Source organism: Siphateles boraxobius, unplaced genomic scaffold (assembly GCF_051911475.1).
Source record: "Siphateles boraxobius isolate OS27281-9 unplaced genomic scaffold, OSU_SipBor_1 31, whole genome shotgun sequence".
Taxonomy (NCBI): Eukaryota; Metazoa; Chordata; class Actinopteri; order Cypriniformes; family Leuciscidae; genus Siphateles; species Siphateles boraxobius.
The window spans coordinates 19,387,553-19,409,638 of NW_027508931.1; positions in this window are offsets into that span (position 1 = coordinate 19,387,553).

Sequence of the window (22,086 nt, forward strand, 5' to 3'; positions counted from 1 at the left end):
TGAGTTTGAGTTCATAAGTGTATGAATTCATGAGTTTATAAGTGTATGAGTTCATAAGTTTATGAATTCATGAGTTCATAAGTGTATGAATTCATGAGTTTATAAGTGTACAAGTTTATGAGTTTAGAGTTTATAAGTTTGAATGAGTAAGAGTTCAAAGTTTATTAATTTATGAGTTTAAGAGTTCATAAGTGTATGAATTCATGAGTTTATAAGTGTATGAGTTTATAAGTGTATAAGTTTATAAGTGTATGCAGGGCCGTATTAAGACAGTGTGGTGCCCCGGGGCACTATACCTCAAAAGGCCCCCCCCCCCCCCCCCCAAAAGAGCTGGAGAAACTTAACTTCAGCCATGAGTCAGACATATTATGGCCTCCGTAGCGTTATAGCTAATAATTTTACCAGCGCAGTTTAAAAAACAAAGTCGAATTTCTATAACTCTGTGTGTTGAACTGATAATCACTCTTTTGTGTTTTAAACACAATCTACATACTACAGACAACTTCATTATAAAGAAAAACAACAAATCAAAAAAAAAAATATAATCATAATCTATGACAACTTCTATTATAAACTAGATTAGAGGGTAACTCAGCAGTAAAATTTAGAAAAATCACAAGTGCATAATAATTTTTTAAAATCTGAACATTTTGTGAAAAAAACATTATTTAGTGGGAAACAAGTAAGAGACAATAAGTGTAGCACTAAATCTGGTAAAACGTTTTCATGTATGAAGTTTAGCAGAACTGCTTGAACTGCCTTGATTTTGCGCAAGCAAAGGTGTCAACTACATCCCAAAAGTCCATTTCTTTGTTACAGTCTCCACAGTTAGCTCTGGCTTCGTCAGACTCAGCGCTGCTAGTGATCGCAATTCCTGTGATGTTCTCACAAAAAAATAGTGATGTTCTCACAAACAAAACTTTCGATCCCTGGAACATTTACAATTGTAATTAAACGTCTTGCATCCTTGTCTTTCTTTAACTTTCTTTTTGCAAAACCACTCAATTGACGTCTGTCCATTTTGGATTTAGATTCATTTTCTGTAGCTGTCAAAAAAATGACACTTGCGCGTACTTGTTGTGGACCAACTCAACTCTGACAGATTGGGGAGGGGGGAGTGATAGTGGTCATGTAATCTTTATTTATTTATAATTTATTATTATTATTATTGTTAAATTAGTGTTCATAAACGAGACATGTGTGGTCTTTCAAGAATTTCAAGTTAATAATACAACAATTTACGAAAAATTTGTTTAAAGCTTGTGTCATGTGGTGCCCCCCTAGTGGTTGTGAATGGTTGGTGCCCCTGGGCACTGGCCCAAGTGCCCTTATGGATAATCCGGCTCTGAGTGTATGAGTTTATGAGTTTAGAGCTTATAAGTTTAAATGAGTCTAACAGTTCAAGTTTAGAGTTGATTAATTTATTATGAGTTTAAGTGTAGATAGAAAAGTATCATGATAGATGAGTTTATTAGTTTAAATGAGTCTCAATGGCTCATATAGTATATAGAATGGCAGTTTGATTCAGTCTAGGGCTTCAAGGAGTTTAGATTTGAATTTTTGACAGTTGGCCAGTTTGAAAATCTGAACATTCCGCAATGAAAGTCAATGGGAGTTTTTTTCCGACTTTGATCGGTTTTAGGAAAACCGTAAGTCCGATCAGTCTGAAAAGATATAGCAACTCGAGTCAGAACAGTTTGAGTGTCTGAGCAGAGTTTGGAGTATGTGGAGTTAAAGCTCTAGGAGGAGTTAGAGTCCGAATTTTTCCCGCTTAGAATAATAATAATAGACATAAACATAGATAGATTAGTTAGAAAAAAAGATAGATTAGTTACAAAGAAAGAAAGAAAGATTAGTTACAAAGAAAGATAGATAGATTAGTTACAAAGAAAGATAGATTAGTTACAAAGAAAGATAGATTAGTTACAAAGAAAGAAAGATGGATTAGAAAGAAAGAAAGAAAGAAAGATTAGTTAGAAACAAAGATTAGTTAGAAACAAAGAAAGATAGATAGATTAGTTAGAAAGAAAGAAAGATTAGTTAGAAAGAAAGAAAGATTAGTTAGAAAGAAAGATTGATTTGTTAGAAAGAAAGATTGATTTGTTAGAAAAAAAGAAAGAAAGATAGATAGATTAGTTAGAAAGAAAGATAGATAGATTAGTTAGAAAGAAAGATAGATAGATTAGTTAGAAAGAAAGATAGATAGATTAGTTAGAAAGAAAGAAAGATAGATTAGTTAGAAAGAAAGAAAGAAAGATAGATAAGTTAGAAAGAAAGATTAGTTAGAAAGAAAGATAGATAGATTAGTTAGAAAGAAAGATAGATAGATTAGTTAGAAAGAAAGATAGATAGATTAGTTAGAAAGAAATATAGATAGATTAGTTAGAAAGAAAGAAAGATAGATTAGTTAGAAAGAAAGAAAGATAGATTAGTTAGAAAGAAAGATGGATTAGTAAGAAAGAAAGAAAGAAAGATAGATTAGTTAGAAAGATAGAAAGATTAGTTAGAAAGAAAGAAAGATAGATAGATTAGTTAGAAATATAGATAGATTAGTTAGAAAGAAAGAAAGATTAGTTAGAAAGAAAGAAAGAAAGATAGATAGATAGATAGATTAGTTAGAAAGAAAGAAAGATAGATTAGTTAGAAAGAAAGAAAGATAGACAGTTAGAAAGAAAGAAAGATAGACAGTTAGAAAGAAAGATGGATTAGTTAGAAAGAAAGAAAGATTAGTTAGAAAGACAAAGATTAGTTAGAAAGAAAGATGGATTTGTTAGAAAAAAAGAAAAATTAGTTGGAAAGAAAGAAAGATGGATTAGTTAGAAAGAAAGAAAAAAAGATGGATTAGTTAGAAAGAAAGAAAGATAGAAAGAAAGAAAGATTAGTTAGAAAGAAAGATTTGTTAGAAAGAAAGAAAGATAGATTAGTTAGAAAGAAAGAAAGATAGATTAGTTAAAAAGAAAGAAAGATAGATTAGTTAAAAAGAAAGATGGATCAGTTAGAAAGAAAGAAAGATTAGTTAGAAAGAAAGATGGATTAGAAAGAAATAAAGAAAGAAAGAAAGATGGATTAGAAAGAAAGATGGATTAGTTAGAAAGAAAGAAAGATGGATTAGTTAGAAAGAAAGAAAGATTAGTTAGAAAGAAAGAAAGATGGATTAGAAAGAAAGAAAGAAAGAAAGAAAGAAAGAAAGAAAGAAAGAAAGATGGATGGATTAGTTAGAAAGAAAGATGGATTAGTTAGAAAGAAAGATGGATTAGTTAGAAAGAAAGAAAGATTAGTTAGAAACAAAGAAAGATAGATAGATTAGTTAGAAAGAAATAAAGATTAGTTAGAAAGAAATAAAGATTAGTTAGAAAGACTGACACTAATATGGACAACAGGAATTATACGTCTGTCGTTCGGATCCAAATAACATTTATCAAATAGCACTTATGATTAAAAATGTTTTTCGGTTTTGGATTTTTTTTGGTGCTATATTTTAACAAACACGTCTGGCAGGATTGCTTCGCTGCGTCGCGCAAAAATAAAACAGGAAATATTCGTCTGTTTTTTCGACTTATCAAATAGCACTTATGATTAAATATGCTTTAGGTTTTTTACAATTGAGTAGCTACGTCAATGTTTAACCAGGAGTTCATCGTTAATCTAACGATTATAATATCAGGCCTTTCTTAAGAATAGTGAAAGAGCATCGTTTCACTAAATCTAGTCTTCACCCTGACAGAAGAATCTCGTTCGGACAGGGGAGTTTAACATTAAAATGTCACAATTCAAAAGAGGTTTCTTCGTCTTTTGTTGGACAAATTTAATACTATGAAACTGTAGTTTTACTTTTAGTTATTAACAATGGCAAAAGGAATGTTAGACATTATTTTGCAGCTGTTAATGTGCTGAAATGGACTCGGCTTTGTGCCTTTAATCAGTCAGCCAGTGAGTTCGCGTTGCGTTCGCTCACTCGAGGCGCGCGTACAATATTAAATCACAATATAGACATCGATTGAAACTGAATTGCTCAAACAAGTTTAAAATGTGCCCGCATTATTCTCCACCAATTATGTAAAGACTCTGGGGCGGATCTAATCCGTGGGGAATTTGCATATCATAATTAATAATTGTTAATTAATAATTATTCATACATGTTTGGATTAGATCAGTCTTACATGTTAATAAAACTCGCGATAAGGGATGATATGTCATTTTGCCTGCATGCATGTCTGTGTATCCTTGCACTTAACCACAAGTTGATTGCAATTAACTACACGGACAACGTCTTACAAAACAGGCTAAATTAATTAGCTCAATTGTCAGACTAATATCTGTGGGAATCCACAATATCATCTTACTTTATAGGATTTCAGGAAAAGCAATTCTGTGGCCACAAGAATTGGGTTTCCTGCCCTATAAACACATACTCTTTAAAGTATCTTTAATTTGTAAGCTTGTTGCTATAAGATCTTTTGGCACTTAAGGGACTTAAATGAGCAAAAAGGCAGTACATCAATCAGATGAATATAATTAATTTAATAAGGCAGAACTACTTATGTATTTACTACGGTTACATGGGATATATGTATTTACAAACATAATAAACAACAATACACGATAACGAGAACGAGATGTGCGATGAACGAGAAATGCATAGAGTGTGGACAATGGAAACACGTGTGAGAGGGGAAGAGAGAGAGAGAGAGAGAGAGAGAGAGCATTGGCAACATTCCCCTGACAGTCCCCTGCCTGTGACAACACGAAAACATCATCTTAACGCTTCTTAGAAGCTCTATAAAGAGATATACTTAAGTTTCTGGGTCTCTCTGTGTCGCGGCATTCCTGCGCGTGCGTGAGCGGAGTCCTTTAGGAAGCGTCACTGGGTGCTGTTCACGCCAAGCGCGTGTTGAACGGAGTTTCCAAGTCTTTGGAGTAACATTACCAAAGGAAAATAGTTCGGCTAAGTTTGTTTCACTTTGTGGAAGTGAACAGAGTCGACTACGGAAAACAAAACTTTGACTAACAAAGAAAAGAAATAAAGATCTCTAAGGGGAAATCACGCGGAGTTAACGTCACATCTTCGCATGGCTGGTGAAGAAGCGTGTGTGCGTCTCTCACCACGTGGTCACGTGCGCGTGTTTCTCCTTCAAAACGAGCGCGCGCTCGTTTAAAGGTCCCTTGTAGATGGATTTTCTGAAGAGATATGTCACGCGGTGTTCTTTTCACTCGTCGATTGGAATTAAACGCGGAGACTTATCTAAGACTGAAAAACACAAACTAAACTAGAAACAAATAAAAGAAAGGCGAAGAGCTCGCCCGGAGACGAGACCTTACATTATGACAGTCAAAGTAACAGAGAGCGAGCGGAGGGGGGAAGCGTCATTTATCACCTTGGAGAAATCCGGCCTCTTCCTGTTGACTTGGCCAATTAGAGGGTTGGAATTTCACAGGCAGGACTTTGGTTTTTATTGCTCTTTGTCTAAGAGAGAGACATTTGAAACCGACGAAATTAGGGTGTTTAAGAGCAGAATCTTCACAATTCTTATAATACTAATGTGTCACAAGTTTAGCAAAATGTAATGTCAATTAACAAATGGGGAATGAAGATTGGAGTTTATCGAGACCAAACTTGCCACAAATGGATTTGGTTAAACATTAGTTGGCCAAGTTTAAAACATTATCGCATTAGAGTTGTCGAGAAACATAGACCAAACCACAAAAAGGCAACTCATGAAATAGGGAACTTAGATACATTGTTCATACAATTCTCAAGTGGATATATAATAGCATATATATATATGAATACAGGATTCATTTCTCCTCCTTGGTTAGAATTCAGAGAGGGTGGCAGTTCTGTGAACATTCCTTTGGGTCGTAAACGCCGTTATCTAAGAACACCAGTGATGTTAGTTTTGGTCTCTTTTCACTCCAAAGATGGAAAACATAGTAAACTATATTTTACTGGATATTACTGTACGTATTCTGATTGATCACACCGAAAGCATTCTGGAGGTGTCCAGAACTATGTGTACAAGTTATGGGAATAGACAGTTATATTTAAAATGCATAATGAAGGTATTTATAATTCACTTTAAGCTACGATAAAATCATAGTCATTCCAATGTGACATGGGCAAATGGACACACATAAAAACACATTGAATATATCTGGTTAAATGTCTTTTAAAGAAAAGAAGTTTCTTTTTGCTTTGGAATCCACTTCCTTTGGGACATTCCGATCAGTCATAAAATGTCTTGTAATCGGACACCACGCTCTGTCCTGAGTGTGGTTTTCACTGGTGGGGGAATGTGTGTGTGTGTGTGTTTGGGTTAATTTACATTCAGAGATTTTTGGTCTTTAGCCGGATGTATTTAGTTATTCAGATTCACCCACTTAGCCCAGTCCCTACAGATTAGTTAGAAAGATAGATAGATTAGTTAGAAAGATAGATAGATTAGTTAGAAAGATAGATAGATTAGTTAGAAAGATAGATAGATTAGTTAGAAAGATAGATAGATTAGTTAGAAAGATAGATAGATTAGTTAGAAAGATAGATAGATTAGTTAGAAAGATAGATAGATTAGTTAGAAAGATAGATAGATTAGTTAGAAAGATAGATAGATTAGTTAGAAAGATAGATAGATTAGTTAGAAAGATAGATTAGTTAGAAAGATAGATAGATTAGTTAGAAAGATAGATAGATTAGTTAGAAAGATAGATAGATTAGTTAGAAAGATAGATAGATTAGTTAGAAAGATAGATAGATTAGTTAGAAAGATAGATAGATTAGTTAGAAAGATAGATAGATTAGTTAGAAAGATGGATAAGATTAGTTAGAAAGATGGATAAGACTAGTTAGAAAGATGGATAAGACTAGTTAGAAAGATGGATAAGATTAGTTAGAAAGATAGATAAGATTAGTTAGAAAGATAGATAAGATTAGTTAGAAAGATAGATAAGATTAGTTAGAAAGATAGATAGATTAGTTAGAAAGATAGATAGATTAGTTAGAAAGATAGATAGATTAGTTAGAAAGATAGATAGATTAGTTAGAAAGATAGATAGATTAGTTAGAAAGATAGATAGATTAGTTAGAAAGATAGATAGATTAGTTAGAAAGATAGATAGATTAGTTAGAAAGATAGATAGATTAGTTAGAAAGATAGATAGATAGATTAGTTAGAAAGATAGATAGATTAGTTAGAAAGATAGATAGATTAGTTAGAAAGATAGATAGATTAGTTAGAAAGATAGATAGATTAGTTAGAAAGATAGATAGATTAGGTAGAAAGATAGATAGATAGATTAGTTAGAAAGATAGATAGATAGATTAGTTAGAAAGATAGATAGATAGATTAGTTAGAAAGATAGATAGATAGATTAGTTAGAAAGATAGATAGATAGATTAGTTAGAAAGATAGATAGATAGATTAGTTAGAAAGAAAGATAGATAGATAGATTAGTTAGAAAGATAGATAGATAGATTAGTTAGAAAGATAGATAGATAGATTAGTTAGAAAGATAGATAGATAGATTAGTTAGAAAGATAGATAGATAGATTAGTTAGAAAGATAGATAGATAGATTAGAAAGATAGATTAGTTAGAAAGATAGATTAGTTAGAAAGATAGATTAGTTAGAAAGATAGATAGATAGATTAGTTAGAAAGATAGATAGATAGATTAGTTAGAAAGATAGATAGATAGATTAGTTAGAAAGATAGATAGATAGATTAGTTAGAAAGATAGATAGATAGATTAGCTAGAAAGATAGATAGATAGATTAGTTAGAAAGATAGATAGATAGATTAGAAAGATAGATTAGTTAGAAAGATAGATTAGTTAGAAAGATAGATTAGTTAGAAAGATAGATAGATAGATTAGTTAGAAAGATAGATAGATTAGTTAGAAAGATAGATAGATAGATTAGTTAGAAAGATAGATAGATAGATTAGTTAGAAAGATAGATAGATAGATTAGTTAGAAAGATAGATAGATAGATTAGTTAGAAAGATAGATAGATAGATTAGTTAGAAAGATAGATAGATTGATTAGTTAGAAAGATAGAAAGATAGATTAGTTCGAAAGATAGATAGATAGATTAGTTAGAAAGATAGATAGATAGATTAGCTAGAAAGATAGATAGATAGATTAGTTAGAAAGATAGATAGATAGATTAGTTAGAAAGATAGATAGATAGATTAGTTAGAAAGATAGATAGATAGATTAGTTAGAAAGATAGATAGATTAGTTAGAAAGATAGATAGATTAGTTAGAAAGATAGATAGATTAGTTAGAAAGATAGATAGATTAGTTAGAAAGAAATAAAGATTAGTTAGAAAGAAATAAAGATTAGTTAGAAAGAAATAAAGATTAGTTAGAAAGAAATAAAGATTAGTTAGAAAGAAAGAAAGATAGATTAGTTAGAAATAAAGAAAGATAGACAGTTAGAAAGAAAGATGGATTAGAAAGAAAGAAAGATAGACAGTTAGAAAGAAAGATGGATTAGAAAGAAAGAAAGATTAGTTAGAAAGACAAAGATTAGTTAGAAAGACAAAGATTAGTTAGAAAGACAAAGATTAGTTAGAAAGAAAGAAAAATTAGTTGGAAAGAAAGAAAGATGGATTAGTTAGAAAGATAGATAGTTAGAAAGAAAGAAAGATAGATAGTTAGAAAGAAAGAAAGATAGATTAGTTAGAAAGAAAGAAAGATTAGTTAGAAAGAAATAAAGATTAGTTAGAAAGAAATAAAGATTAGTTAGAAAGAAATAAAGATTAGTTAGAAAGAAATAAAGATAGATAGATTAGTTAGAAATATAGATAGATTAGTTAGAAAGAAAGAAAGATTAGTTAGAAAGAAAGAAAGAAAGAAAGATAGACAGTTAGAAAGAAAGAAATATAGATAGATTAGTTAGAAAGATAGATAAGTTAGAAATATAGATAGATTAGTTAGAAATATAGATAGATTAGTTAGAAAGAAAGAACGATAGATTAGTTAGAAAGAAAGAAAGATAGACAGTTAGAAAGAAAGAAAGATAGATTAGTTAGAAAGAAAGAAAGATAGACAGTTAGAAAGAAAGAAAGATAGACAGTTAGAAAGAAAGATGGATTAGTTAGAAAGAAAGAAAGATTATTTAGAAAGACAAAGATTAGTTAGAAAGAAAGAAAAATTAGTTGGAAAGAAAGATGGATTAGTTAGAAAGAAAGATGGATTAGAAAGAAAGAAAGAAAGAAAGAAGGATTAGTTACAAAAAAAGAAAGACTAGAAAGAAAGATTAGAAATAAAGAAAGATTAGTTAGAAAGAAAGGAAGAGAAAGAAAGATAGATTAGTTAGAAAGAAAGATAGATAGATTAGTTAGAAAAAAAGATAGATTAGTTAGAAAGATAGATAGATAGATTAGTTAGAAAAAAAGATAGATTAAGTAGAAAGAAAGAAAAAAAGATAGATTAAGTAGAAAGAAAGAAAGAAAGAAAGATAGATTAAGTAGAAAGAAAGAAAGATAGATTAAGTAGAAAGAAAGAAAGAAAGATTAGTTAGAAAGAAAGGAAGAGAAAGAAAGATAGATTAGTTAGAAATAAAGATAGATTGGTTAGAAAGAAAGATGGATTAGTTAGAAAGAAAGAAAGAAAGAGAGAAAGAAAGATGGATTAGTTAGAAAGAAAGAAAGATTAGTTAGAAAGAAAGAAAGATCAGTTAGAAAGAAAGATTAGTTAGAAAGAAAGATGGATTTGTTAGAAAAAAAGAAAAATTAGTTAGAAAGAAAGAAAGATGGATTAGTTAGAAAGAAAGAAAGAAAGAGAGAGAGAAAGAAAGATGGATTAGTTAGAAAGAAAGAAAGATTAGTTAGAAAGAAAGAAAGATGGATTAGTTAGAAAGAAAGATGGATTAGAAAGAAAGAAAGAAAGATGGATTAGTTAGAAAGAAAGATGGATTAGTTAGAAAGAAAGGTGGATTAGTTAGAAAGAAAGAAAGATTAGTTAGAAACAAAGAAAGATAGATAGATTAGTTAGAAAGAAAGAAAGATTAGTTAGAAAGAAATAAAGATTAGTTAGAAAGAAAGAAAGATAGATAGATTAGTTAGAAAGATAGATAGATTAGTTAGAAAGAAAAAAAGATTAGTTAGAAAAAAGAAAAATTAGTTAGAAAAAAAGAAAGATGGATTAGTTAGAAAGAAATAAAGATTAGTTAGAAAGAAATAAAGATTAGTTAGAAAGAAATAAAGATTAGTTAGAAAGAAATAAAGATTAGTTAGAAAGAAATAAAGATTAGTTAGAAAGAAAGAAAGATTAGTTAGAAAGAAAGAAAGATAGATAGATTAGTTAGAAAGAAAGAAAGATTAGTTAGAAACAAAGAAAGAAAGATAGATAGATTAGTTAGAAAGAAAGAAAGATTAGAAAGAAAGAAAGATAGGCAGTTAGAAAGAAAGAAAGATAGACAGTTAGAAAGAAAGATGGATTAGTTAGAAAGAAAGAAAGATTAGTTAGAAAGACAAAGATTAGTTAGAAAGAAAGATGGATTTGTTAGAAAAAAAGAAAAATTAGTTGGAAAGAAAGAAAGATGGATTAGTTAGGAAGAAAGATGGATTAGAAAGAAAGAAAGAAAGAAAGAAAGAAAGAAAGAAAGAAAGAAAGAAAGATGGATTAGTCAGAAAAAAGAAAGACTAGTTAGAAAGAAAGAAAGATTAGAAAGAAAGAAAGATTAGTTACAAAAAAAGAAAGAAAGATGGATTAGTCAGAAAAAAGAAAGACTAGTTAGAAAGAAAGAAAGATTAGAAAGAAAGAAAGATTAGTTAGAAAGAAAGGAAGAGAAAGAAAGATAGATTAGTTAGAAAGAAAGATAGATAGATTAGTTAGAAAAAAAGATAGATTAAGTAGAAAGAAAGAAAAAAAGATAGATTAAGTAGAAAGAAAGAAAGAAAGATAGATTAAGTAGAAAGAAAGAAAGAAAGAAAGAAAGAAAGAAAGAAAGAAAGATGGATTAGTTAGAAAGAAAGAAAAGTTAGAAAGAAAGAAAGATGGATTAGTTAGAAAGAAAGAAAGATGGTTTAGTTAGAAAGAAAGAAAGATGGATTAGTTAGAAAGAAAGAAAGATAGATTAGTTAGAAAAAAAGATAGATAAGTTAGAAAAAAGAAAGATTAGTTAGAAAGAAAGAAAAGTTAGAAACAAAGAAAGATAGATAGATTAGTTAGAAAGAAGAAAGATTAGTTAGAAAGAAAGATTGATTTGTTAGAAAGAAAGATAGAGAGATTAGATAGAAAGATAGATTAGTTAGAAAGAAAGAAAGATAGATTAGTTAGAAAAAAAGATAGATAAGTTAGAAACAAAGAAAGATAGATAAGTTAGAAAGAAAGAAAGATTAGTTAGAAAAAAATAAAGATTAGTTAGAAAGAAAGATGGATTTGTTAGAAAAAAGAAAAATTAGTTAGAAAGAAAGATGGATTAGTTAGAAAAAAAGATAGATAAGTTAGAAACAAAGAAAGATAGATAAGTTAGAAAGAAAGAAAGATTAGTTAGAAAAAAATAAAGATTAGTTAGAAAGAAAGATGGATTTGTTAGAAAAATGAAAAATTAGTTAGAAAGAAAGATGGATTAGTTAGAAACAAAGAAAGATTAGTTAGAAAGAAAGAAAGATGGATTAGTTAGAAAGAAAGAAAGATGGATTAGTTAGAAAGAAAGAAAGATTAGTTAGAAAAAAAGAAAGATTAGTTAGAAAAAAAGAAAGATTAGTTAGAAAGAAAGATGGATTAGTTAGAAAGAAAGATGGATTAGTTAGAAAGAAAGATGGATTAGTTAGAAAGAAAGAGAGAAAGAAAGATGGATTAGTTAGAAAGAAAGAAAGATTAGTTAGAAAGAAAGAAAGATTAGTTAGAAAGAAAGAAAGATAGATTAGTTAGAAAGAAAGAAAGATTAGTTAGAAAGAAAGGAAGAGAAAGAAAGATAGATTAGTTAGAAAGAAAGAAAGATAGATTAGTTAGAAAGAAAGAAAGATTAGTTAGAAAGAAAGGAAGAGAAAGAAAGATAGATTAGTTAGAAAGAAAGATAGATAGATTAGTTAAAAAGAAAGATAGATTAAGTAGAAAGAAAGAAAGAAAGAAAGAAAGACAGATATATTAGTTAGAAAAAAGAAAGATTAGTTAGAAAGAAAGAAAGATTAGTTAGAAAGAAAGAAAGATAGATTAGTTAGAAAGATTAGTTAGAAAGAAAGATGGATTAGTTAGAAAGAAAGAAAGATTAGTTAGAAAAAAATAAAGATTAGTTAGAAAGAAAGATGGATTTGTTAGAAAAAAAGAAAAATTAGTTAGAAAGAAAGAAAGATTGGTTAGTTAGAAAGAAAGATGGATTAGTTAGAAAGAAAGATGGATTAGTTAGAAAGAAAGATGGATTAGTTAGAAAGAAAGAAGGATTAGTTAGAAAGAAAGGAAGAAAGAAAGAAAGAAAGAAAGATGGATTAGTTAGAAAGAAAGAAAGATTAGTTAGAAAGAAAGAAAGATAGATTAGTTAGAAAGAAAGAAAAGTTAGAAAGAAAGAAAGATGGATTAGTTAGAAAGAAAGAAAGATAGATTAGTTAAAAAGAAAGAAAGATAGATTAGTTAAAAAGAAAGAAAGATAGATTAGTTAAAAAGAAAGAAAGATAGATTAGTTAAAAAGAAAGATGGATCAGTTAGAAAGAAAGAAAGATTAGTTAGAAAGAAAGAAAGATTAGTTAGAAACAAAGAAAGATAGATAGATTAGTTAGAAAGAAAGAAAGATTAGTTAGAAAAAAATAAAGATTAGTTAGAAAGAAAGATGGATTTGTTAGAAAAAAGAAAAATTAGTTAGAAAGAAAGAAAGATGGATTAGTTAGAAAGAAAGAAAGAAAGAAAGAAAGAAAGAAAGATGGATTAGTTAGAAAAAAAGAAAGATTAGTTAGAAAGAAATAAAGATTAGTTAGAAAGAAAGGAAGAGAAAGAAAGATAGATTAGTTAGAAAGAAAGATAGATAGATTAGTTAGAAAGAAAGAAAGATGGATTAGTTAGAAAGAAAGAAAGAAAGAAAGAAAGAAAGAAAGAAAGAAAGAAAGATGGATTAGTTAGAAAAAAAGAAAGATTAGTTAGAAAGAAATAAAGATTAGTTAGAAAGAAAGGAAGAGAAAGAAAGATAGATTAGTTAGAAAGAAAGATAGATAGATTAGTTAGAAAGAAAGATAGATTAAGTAGAAAGAAAGAAAGAAATATTAGTTAGAAAGAAAGAAAGAAAGAAAGAAAGAAAGATAAATTAGTTAGAAAGAAAGATAGATTAGTTAGAAACAAAGAAAGATAGATAGATTAGTTAGAAAGAAAGATTAGTTAGAAAAAAAGAAAGATTAGTTAGAAAGAAAGATGGATTTGTTAGAAAAAAAGAATAATTAGTTAGAAAGAAAGATGGATTAGTTAGAAAGAAATAAATAAATAAAGAAGGATTAGTTAGAAAAAAAGAAAGATTAGTTAGAAAGAAAGAAATAAAGATTAGTTAGAAAGAAAGGAAGAGAAATAAAGATAGATTAGTTAGAAAGAAAGATAGATATATTAGTTAGAAAGAAAGAAAGATAGATTAGATAGATAGAAAGAAATATAGATTAGTTAGAAAGAAAGAAAGATAGATTAGTTAGAAAGAAAGATAGATTAGTTAGAAAGAAAGAAAGAAACATTGGTTAGAAAGAAAGAAATATTAGTTAGAAACAAAGAAAGATAGATAGATTAGTTAGAAAGAAATAAAGATGGAAGATAGATAAGTTAGAAAGAAAGATAAAGAAAGATAGATTAGTTAGAAAGAAAGATAGATAGATTAGTTAGAAAGAAAGATATATAGATTAGTTAGAAAGAAAGAAAGAAAGATAGATTAGTTAGAAAGAAAGAAAGATTAGTTGGAAAGAAAGATGGATTTGTTAGAAAAAAAGAAAAATTAGTTAGAAAGAAAGATGGATAAGTTAGAAAGAAAAAAAGATTAGTTAGAAAGAAAGAAAGATTAGTTAGAAAGAAAGATGGATTTGTTAGAAAAAAAAGAAAAATTAGTTAGAAAGAAAGAAAGATGGATTAGTTAGAAAAAAAGAAAGATTAGTTAGAAAGAAAGAAAGAAAGATTAGTTAGAAAGAAAGGAAGAGAAAGAAAGATACATTAGTTAGAAAGAAAGATAAATTAGTTAGAAAGAAAGATAGATTAAGTAGAAAGAAAGAAATAAAGAAAGATTAGTTAGAAAGAAAGAAAGATAGATTAGTTAGAAAGAAAGATAGATTAGTTACAAAGAAAGATAGATTAGTTACAAAGAAAGATAGATAGATTAAATAGAAAGAAAGAAAGAAAGATTAGTTAGAAAGAAAGATGGATTTGTTAGAAAAAAGAAAGATTAGTTAGAAAGAAAGATAGATTAGTTAGAAAGAAAGATGGATTAGTTAAAAGAAAGAAAGAAAGAAAGAAAGATGGATTAGTTAGAAAGAAAGATTAGTTAGAAATAAAGGAAGATAGATAAGTTAGAAAGAAAGAAAGATAAAGAAAGATAGATTAGTTAGAAAGAAAGATAGATAGATTAGTTAGAAAGAAAGAAAGAAAGATTAGTTAGAAAGAAAGGAAGAGAAAGAAAGATACATTAGTTAGAAAGAAAGATAAATTAGTTAGAAAGAAAGATAGATTAAGTAGAAAGAAAGAAAGAAAGAAAGATTAGTTAGAAAGAAAGAAAGAAAGATAGATTAGTTAGAAAGAAAGATAGATTAGTTAGAAAGAAAGATAGATTAGTTACAAAGAAAGATAGATTAGTTACAAAGAAAGATAGATAGATTAAATAGAAAGAAAGAAAGAAAGATTAGTTAGAAAGAAAGATATATTAGTTAGAAAGAAAGATGGATTTGTTAGAAAAAAGAAAGATTAGTTAGAGAGAAAGATAGATTAGTTAGAAAGAAAGATGGATTAGTTAAAAGAAAGAAAGAAAGAAAGAAAGATGGATTAGTTAGAAAGAAAGATTAGTTAGAAATAAAGGAAGATAGATAAATTAGAAAGAAAGAAAGATAAAGAAAGATAGATTAGTTAGAAAGAAAGATAGATAGATTAGTTAGAAAGAAAGATAGATAGATTAAGTAGAAAGAAAGAAAGAAAGAAAGATTGGTTAAAAAGAAAGAAAGAGATTAGTAAGAAAGATATATTAGTTAGAAAGAAAGATAGATTAGTTACAAAGAAAGATAGATAGATTAAATAGAAAGAAAGAAAGAAAGATTAGTTAGAAAGAAAGATCCATCTTTCTTTCTAACTAATATATCTTTCTTTCTAACTAATCTTTCTTTCTTTCTTTCTATTTAATCTATCTATCTTTCTTTGTAACTAATCTATCTTTCTTTCTAACTAATATATCTTTCTTTCTTTCTAGAATCTTTCTTTCTAACTAATCTATCTTTCTTTCTAACTAATCCTTCTTTTTTCTAACAAATCCATCTTTCTTTCTAACTAATATATCTTTCTTTCTAACTAATCTTTCTTTCTTTCTTTCTATTTAATCTATCTATCTTTCTTTGTAACTAATCTATCTTTCTTTCTAACTAATATATCTTTCTTTCTTTCTAACTAATCTATCTTTCTTACTAATCTCTTTCTTTCTTTTTAACCAATCTTTCTTTCTTTCTTTCTACTTAATCTATCTATCTTTCTTTCTTTCTAACTAATCTATCTATCTTTCTTTCTAACTAATCTATCTTTCTTTATCTTTCTTTCTTTCTAATTTATCTATCTTCCTTTATTTCTAACTAATCTTTCTTTCTAACTAATCCATCTTTCTTTCTTTCTTTCTTTCTTTCTTTTAACTAATCCATCTTTCTTTCTAACTAATATATCTTTCTTTCTAACTAATCTTTCTTTTTTCTAACAAATCCATCTTTCTTTCTAACTAATATATCTTTCTTTCTAACTAATCTTTCTTTCTTTCTTTCTATTTAATCTATCTATCTTTCTTTGTAACTAATCTATCTTTCTTTGTAACTAATCTATCTTTCTTTGTAACTAATCTATCTTTCTTTCTAACTAATCTATCTTTCTTTCTTTCTTTCTAACTAATCTTTCTTTCTTTCTTTCTTTCTACTTAATCTATCTTTCTTTCTAACTAATTTATCTTTCTTTCTAACTAATGTATATTTCTTTCTCTTCCTTTCTTTCTAACTAATCTTTTCGCTCTTTCTAACTAATCTATCTATCTTTCTTTCTAACTAATCTATCTTTCTTTATCTTTCTTTCTTTCTAATTTATCTATCTTCCTTTATTTCTAACTAATCTTTCTTTCTAACTAATCCATCTTTCTTTCTTTCTTTCTTTCTTTTAACTAATCCATCTTTCTTTCTAACTAATCTATCTTTCTTTCTAACTAATCTTTCTTTTTTCTAACAAATCCATCTTTCTTTCTAACTAATATATCTTTCTTTCTAACTAATCTTTCTTTCTTTCTTTCTATTCAATCTATCTATCTTTCTTTGTAACTAATATATCTTTCTTTGTAACTAATCTATCTTTCTTTGTAACTAATCTATCTTTCTTTCTAACTAATCTATCTTTCTTTCTTTCTTTCTAACTAATCTTTCTTTCTTTCTTTCTTTCTACTTAATCTATCTTTCTTTCTAACTAATCTATCTTTCTTTCTAACTAATCTTTCTTTTTTCTAACAAATATATTAGTTAGAAAGAAAGATGGATTTGTTAGAAAAAAGAAAGATTAGTTAGAAAGAAAGATAGATTAGTTAGAAAGAAAGATGGATTAGTTAAAAGAAAGAAAGATGGATTAGTTAGAAAGAAAGATTAGTTAGAAATAAAGGAAGATAGATAAATTAGAAAGAAAAAAAGATAAAGAAAGATAGATTAGTTAGAAAGAAAGATAGATAGATTAGTTAGAAAGAAAGATAGATAGATTAAGTAGAAAGAAAGAAAGAAAGAAAGAAAGAAAGAAAGAAAGAAAGATTAGTTAAAAAGAAAGAAAGAGATTAGTAAGAAAGATAGATTAGTTAGAAAGAAAGAAAGATATATTAGTTAGAAAGAAAGATAGATTAGTTAGAAAGAAAGAAAGAAAGAAAGAAATATTAGTTAGAAAGAAAGAAAGAAAGAAAGATAGATAGGTTAGAAAGAAAGAAATATTAGTTTGAAAGAAAGATAAATAGATTAGTTAGAAAGAAAGATAGAAAGAAAGAGAAAGAAAGATAGATTAGTTAGAAAGAAAAAAAGATTAGTTAGAAAGAAAGATGGATTAGTTTGAAGGAAAGAAAGAAAGATGGATTAATTAGAAAGAAAGAAAGAAAGAAAGAAACAAAGAAAGAAAGAAAAAGAAAGATAGATTAGTTAGAAAGAAAGATAGATAGATTAGTTAGAAAGAAAGATAGATAGATTAAATAGAAAGAAAAAGAAAGATTAGTTAGAAAGAAAGATAGATAGATTAAATAGAAAGAAAGAAAGAAAGATTAGTTAGAAAGAAAGATATATTAGTTAGAAAGAAAGATAGATAGATTAGTTAAAAAGAGAGAAAGATGAGTTAGGATATTTGATAATCCACAAGATAATGCAGTGAGAACAATCCATCGGGTAGATATCACTTTATCCATATCATTACAGCCTTAGCAACTCATACGGATCCAAACCCCAAAATAGAAAGTAAAATTTAAAGAGTCCATCTACAAAAAAAAAATATATATATATATTATATACATTAAATGAAAACAAATACACAACTTTAGGAGAAACAAAACTTACAGATTGAACTGGAAACTGTCAGGGTTACTGTAGGCTGCTGAAGACGAGGACACAGGATCTGCGATATTGGTACTTTATTTACAAACTTCACTTCTATAAACATACAGGAACAAAGGAAAGGAAACTCCAGGACTTCAAATCACAAAACTATACATTGACGACGACCAACAAACACTGAGGGAAAACACAGGGCTTAAATGTACTGGGGCTAACAGGAATATTAACAAGACACACGTGACGGGAATTTCTAATTAAACAGACAGGGAAAAACTAACAGGACTAAACCAAAATCACAAAGACAGGGGGAAACAAGATCACAGGACTGAACTGAACACATCAAAACCATGACAGTACCCTACACCCCCTCCCCTCCCCGAAGGCGCGTCCTCGCGCCGTATAACATCCAAAGGGGTGGGAGGGTGGGCGCTGTGGAGGCTGACAAGGGCGTGGTTGCACAGGACGGGAAGCCTCCAGGGCGGAGCTGGCAGCTTGGGGAACCAGGGTGGAAACAGGCAGCGGGTGTGGCCATGGCGGAGCAGGCTGTGGGTGTGGCCAAGGCGGAGCTGTCAGACCCTCAGGCGTCCAGTGCGGAGCCGTCGGGCCCTCGGGCGCCCAGGGCGGAGCTGACCCTTCGTCTGGCCATGGCGGTGAGGACCCTTCGGGTGGCCATGGCGGTGAGGACCCTTCGGGTGGCCATGGCAGTGACGAACCTTCGGGCGACCATGGCGGAGACGACCCTTCGGGCGGCCATGGCGCAGATGTTTCTTCAGGTGGCCATGGTGGCACTGGGAACCGCGTCTGAGGGACCTCCGCGGCCTCCATAGCAGGTATACTGCGCCCCCCTCAAAATTTTAATGGGGAAATTGACAGGAAAGTGGGGGTCCGGCAGCAAAGAGGGTCTTGGGCTGGGCAGGACCAGCGGTGAAGAGGGCTTTGAGCTAAGTAGGACCAGCGGCAAAGGAAACTCTGGGCTGGACAGGACTGGCGCAGGATCAGTGGGCTCTGGCGCAGGATCAGTGGGCTCTGGCGCAGGGTCAGTGGGCTCTGTCGCAGGGTCAGTGGGCTCTGGCGCAGGGTCAGTGGGCTCTGGCGCAGGGTCAGTGGGCTCTGGCGCAGGGTCAGTGGGCTCTGGCGCAGGATCAACGGGCTCTGGCGCAGGATCAACGGGCTCTGGCGCAGGATCAACGGGCTCTGGCGCAGGATCAACGGGCTCTGGGCTGGACGGGACCAGCGGCGAAGGAAGCTCTGGGCTGGACGGGACCAGCGGCGAAGGAAGCTCTGGGCTTGGTTCATGGGCTGTAGCTGATGTGTGTGCTGCCCACACACACAAAACAGCCATGGACACCACAATGAGCGCTGTGTCTTCCAGAGCAGACTCAAGTGCAGCTTGAACAGTCGCTGGCAGGGCGGACAACTCATGCTCAGACTCTGGTGGGCAGACGATGGGCTCAGGCTGTGGACTTACTGGGCTTGGAACTGGCTGGAGTGGGAGATCTTCCACCACGTAGCTGGATCCACATGCCCATAGCGTGTGATCCACGAACTCCAGGAAAGACAGATCGAGATCTTTTATCAGAAGTATCTGGGCAAGAGGGTCTTTCAATCCACCCCAAAAACTCCTCTTCTTCTCTTTAAGTTCCTCTTCTTCCCAGGTCACGTCATCATAAAGATTTAGGTAAAGCCCCGCATATTCCTCAAGTGAGCATTCACTTTGGAAGGGGATGTGTTTCCATGGGGCTCACCTTTTTCTTCTTGTTTCTTCTTCCCCCGCTCATTTTCAGTTTCCTTTCTTCTTATTGTATGGTTGGTCGTTCTGTCAGGGTTGCTGTAGGCTGCTGAAGACGAGGACACAGGATCTGCGATATTGGTACTTTATTTAAACTTCACTTCTATAAACATACAGGAACAAAGGAAAGGAAACTCCAGGACTTCAAATCACGCAACCATACATTGACGACGACCAACAAACACTGAGGGAAAACACAGGGCTTAAATGTACTGGGGCTAACAGGAAAATTAACAAGACACAGGTGACGGGAATTTCTAATTAAACAGACAGGGAAAAATTAACAGGACTAAACCAAAATCACAAAGACAGGGGGAAACAAGATCACAGGACTAAACTGAACACATCAAAACCATGACAGAAACACAGTTTCTCAACCAGGACTCCAATGAGTGTTGCTGGAGGTGCTAGGATAAACCCATGCTTCCCTCTTCCAAACAAACTGACTTCTTCTATACTGCCGTACAAAGCCAAAACGCAGTAACTACATATTTGGTCAAAACTGAGTTTAGATTGGAAATGGGCTTTGTAACATCTCCTACATCTTGTGACAAAATTTCCTGGTTCAACTGTATCCCGTTTCAGAGAAATCACTATGTCAAATTTGCAGTAACTACAAAATCCAAGCTAGTACAAGGCAAACCGCAGTAAGTGAAGCTACTGCGTTCTGCCTTTGTTTACTCGGCTTTGACGTGGTAGCTAGTATCAAGGCAAACTGCAGTAAGTGAAGCTACTGCGTTCTGCCTTTGTTTACCCGGCTTTGACGCGGTAGATACTGCGTTCTGCCTCTGTAGCCACATTCGAATCTACCAATCTGTCCGCCTCGCGCACAGCATCCTTATCACAGAGTCTGATAAGGAACGCCATGCGCAAGTTGACACTGTGACACAGACCACCAACAACATATCATAATTAACACAGAGAAACATGGCACAATCCCGAGGAAAACATATGGTGTCTCTAGCTTTAAAACGCAAGTATCCAGACAGCGGTTAGGAACATGGTAAAATATGAACACCTAACCTGGCAAATAACACCTGAATCAATAAATTGCCGTTACCAGCTAGCGAGCCGCTAGCATATAAACCATTTTAGCTTATCTGCTCTCCTTGAAGGCAGTAACATTAACGTTAGCATCTATCCACTCTGGAAACGCTGATATAACTGTGTTGTTTCTTGTTGTCTTCATTTCTTACGCTATTGTAATGTATTAGTGACCGGTCACGGAAACTAGGGACACAAGTCGATTCTGGGGCATTTTGAGTTATTCATAGATTCTGAAAGTGTAATCTCCAAGCTTTCCAACGATGTGTAACATGTGGAAATCTGATAATATTTGGGGAAGTTGGGGCCATTTCAAGGTAGGCACTTAAAAAAGCTCAAAGATGAGAAAACGACCTCTAAAGATTGTCCAGTTCTCACCTGTCTCTGCTGCTGGGAGTGACAATAGGGCACTATTCGAATGAGTGCTCTTCTGCCGCACTAGGCGAAAAACAATTGTGCTGCCCCTCTATTTGCAACGTACCAGCAACAACACACAAAGACCAATATGCCATATAGCCTACATATAACGCAAAACCAGCAACAACACACAAAGACCAATATGCCATATACATATAACGCAAAACCAGCAACAACACACAAAGACCAATATGCCATATACATATAACGCAAAACCAGCAACAACACACAAAGACCAATAAGCCATAGGCCTACATATAACGCAAATAGTGCGCAACGCTCGTGTGCCCAAAATGTCAACAATGTTAAAGTTTATGCAGGAGGCAAATGCCTGCTGTCATTTTTCTTTAAGCAGTCATGACAGGAATTTTCCAAATAATCACATTTCACCTCCTCAAATTACTGTTGCAAATCTCTTTACACCACTTCCTTATGTGCGTATACACACACAAATGAAATGTCCGCAAGCACATTATATCATCAGCAGGTTCAGCATCTTAAATAACGACTAAAGAGCAAATGAAGCTTAACTTACATTTCAGAAACGAGCATGGTGGGCCTTCATCCAGCAAAGGTCTTAACTGCATCCTCTATTTCGATTCTCTGTGCCAGTTCATGTCCTATGGAGATTGTTGCCAGTCCATTAACTCTGTTCCCTGTTCACAAAACGTTCCCCATTCAAAGCAATCGGGACGTCACATATGAAACAGCCAGCCACCGCTGTCAGCGAGCCGAGACGCCGTATTCAAGCACTGAGGGCGCGCGCGCCGCGCCCATACCTCCGGTTCAGTGTCCCGAGCACACGAAGTGCGGCGAAAACATTTTTGGTGTAACTGCCACGTTTCAGCTCGTCTGCGACAATCTTTGCGGCATCCATCTTCATTGAATTTTGATATCAGATAGAGCCGGCCAGAGCACAGCATAATAAGTAGCCATGTGGTTCACTTGGAGGGCGGGGGCAAAAGTGCCGGGTTATTCAGTATGGAAATACACACAGACAACAACACGCCACGCCCCTACTGCATGCTAGAATCTCCGAAAACAAGCCGATTTCAACCTCAAATTTAAGCTTTTAAATATACCAATACTGCTATCTCAAACATGGAGAGGCTTCTTTGTGATTTCAATTA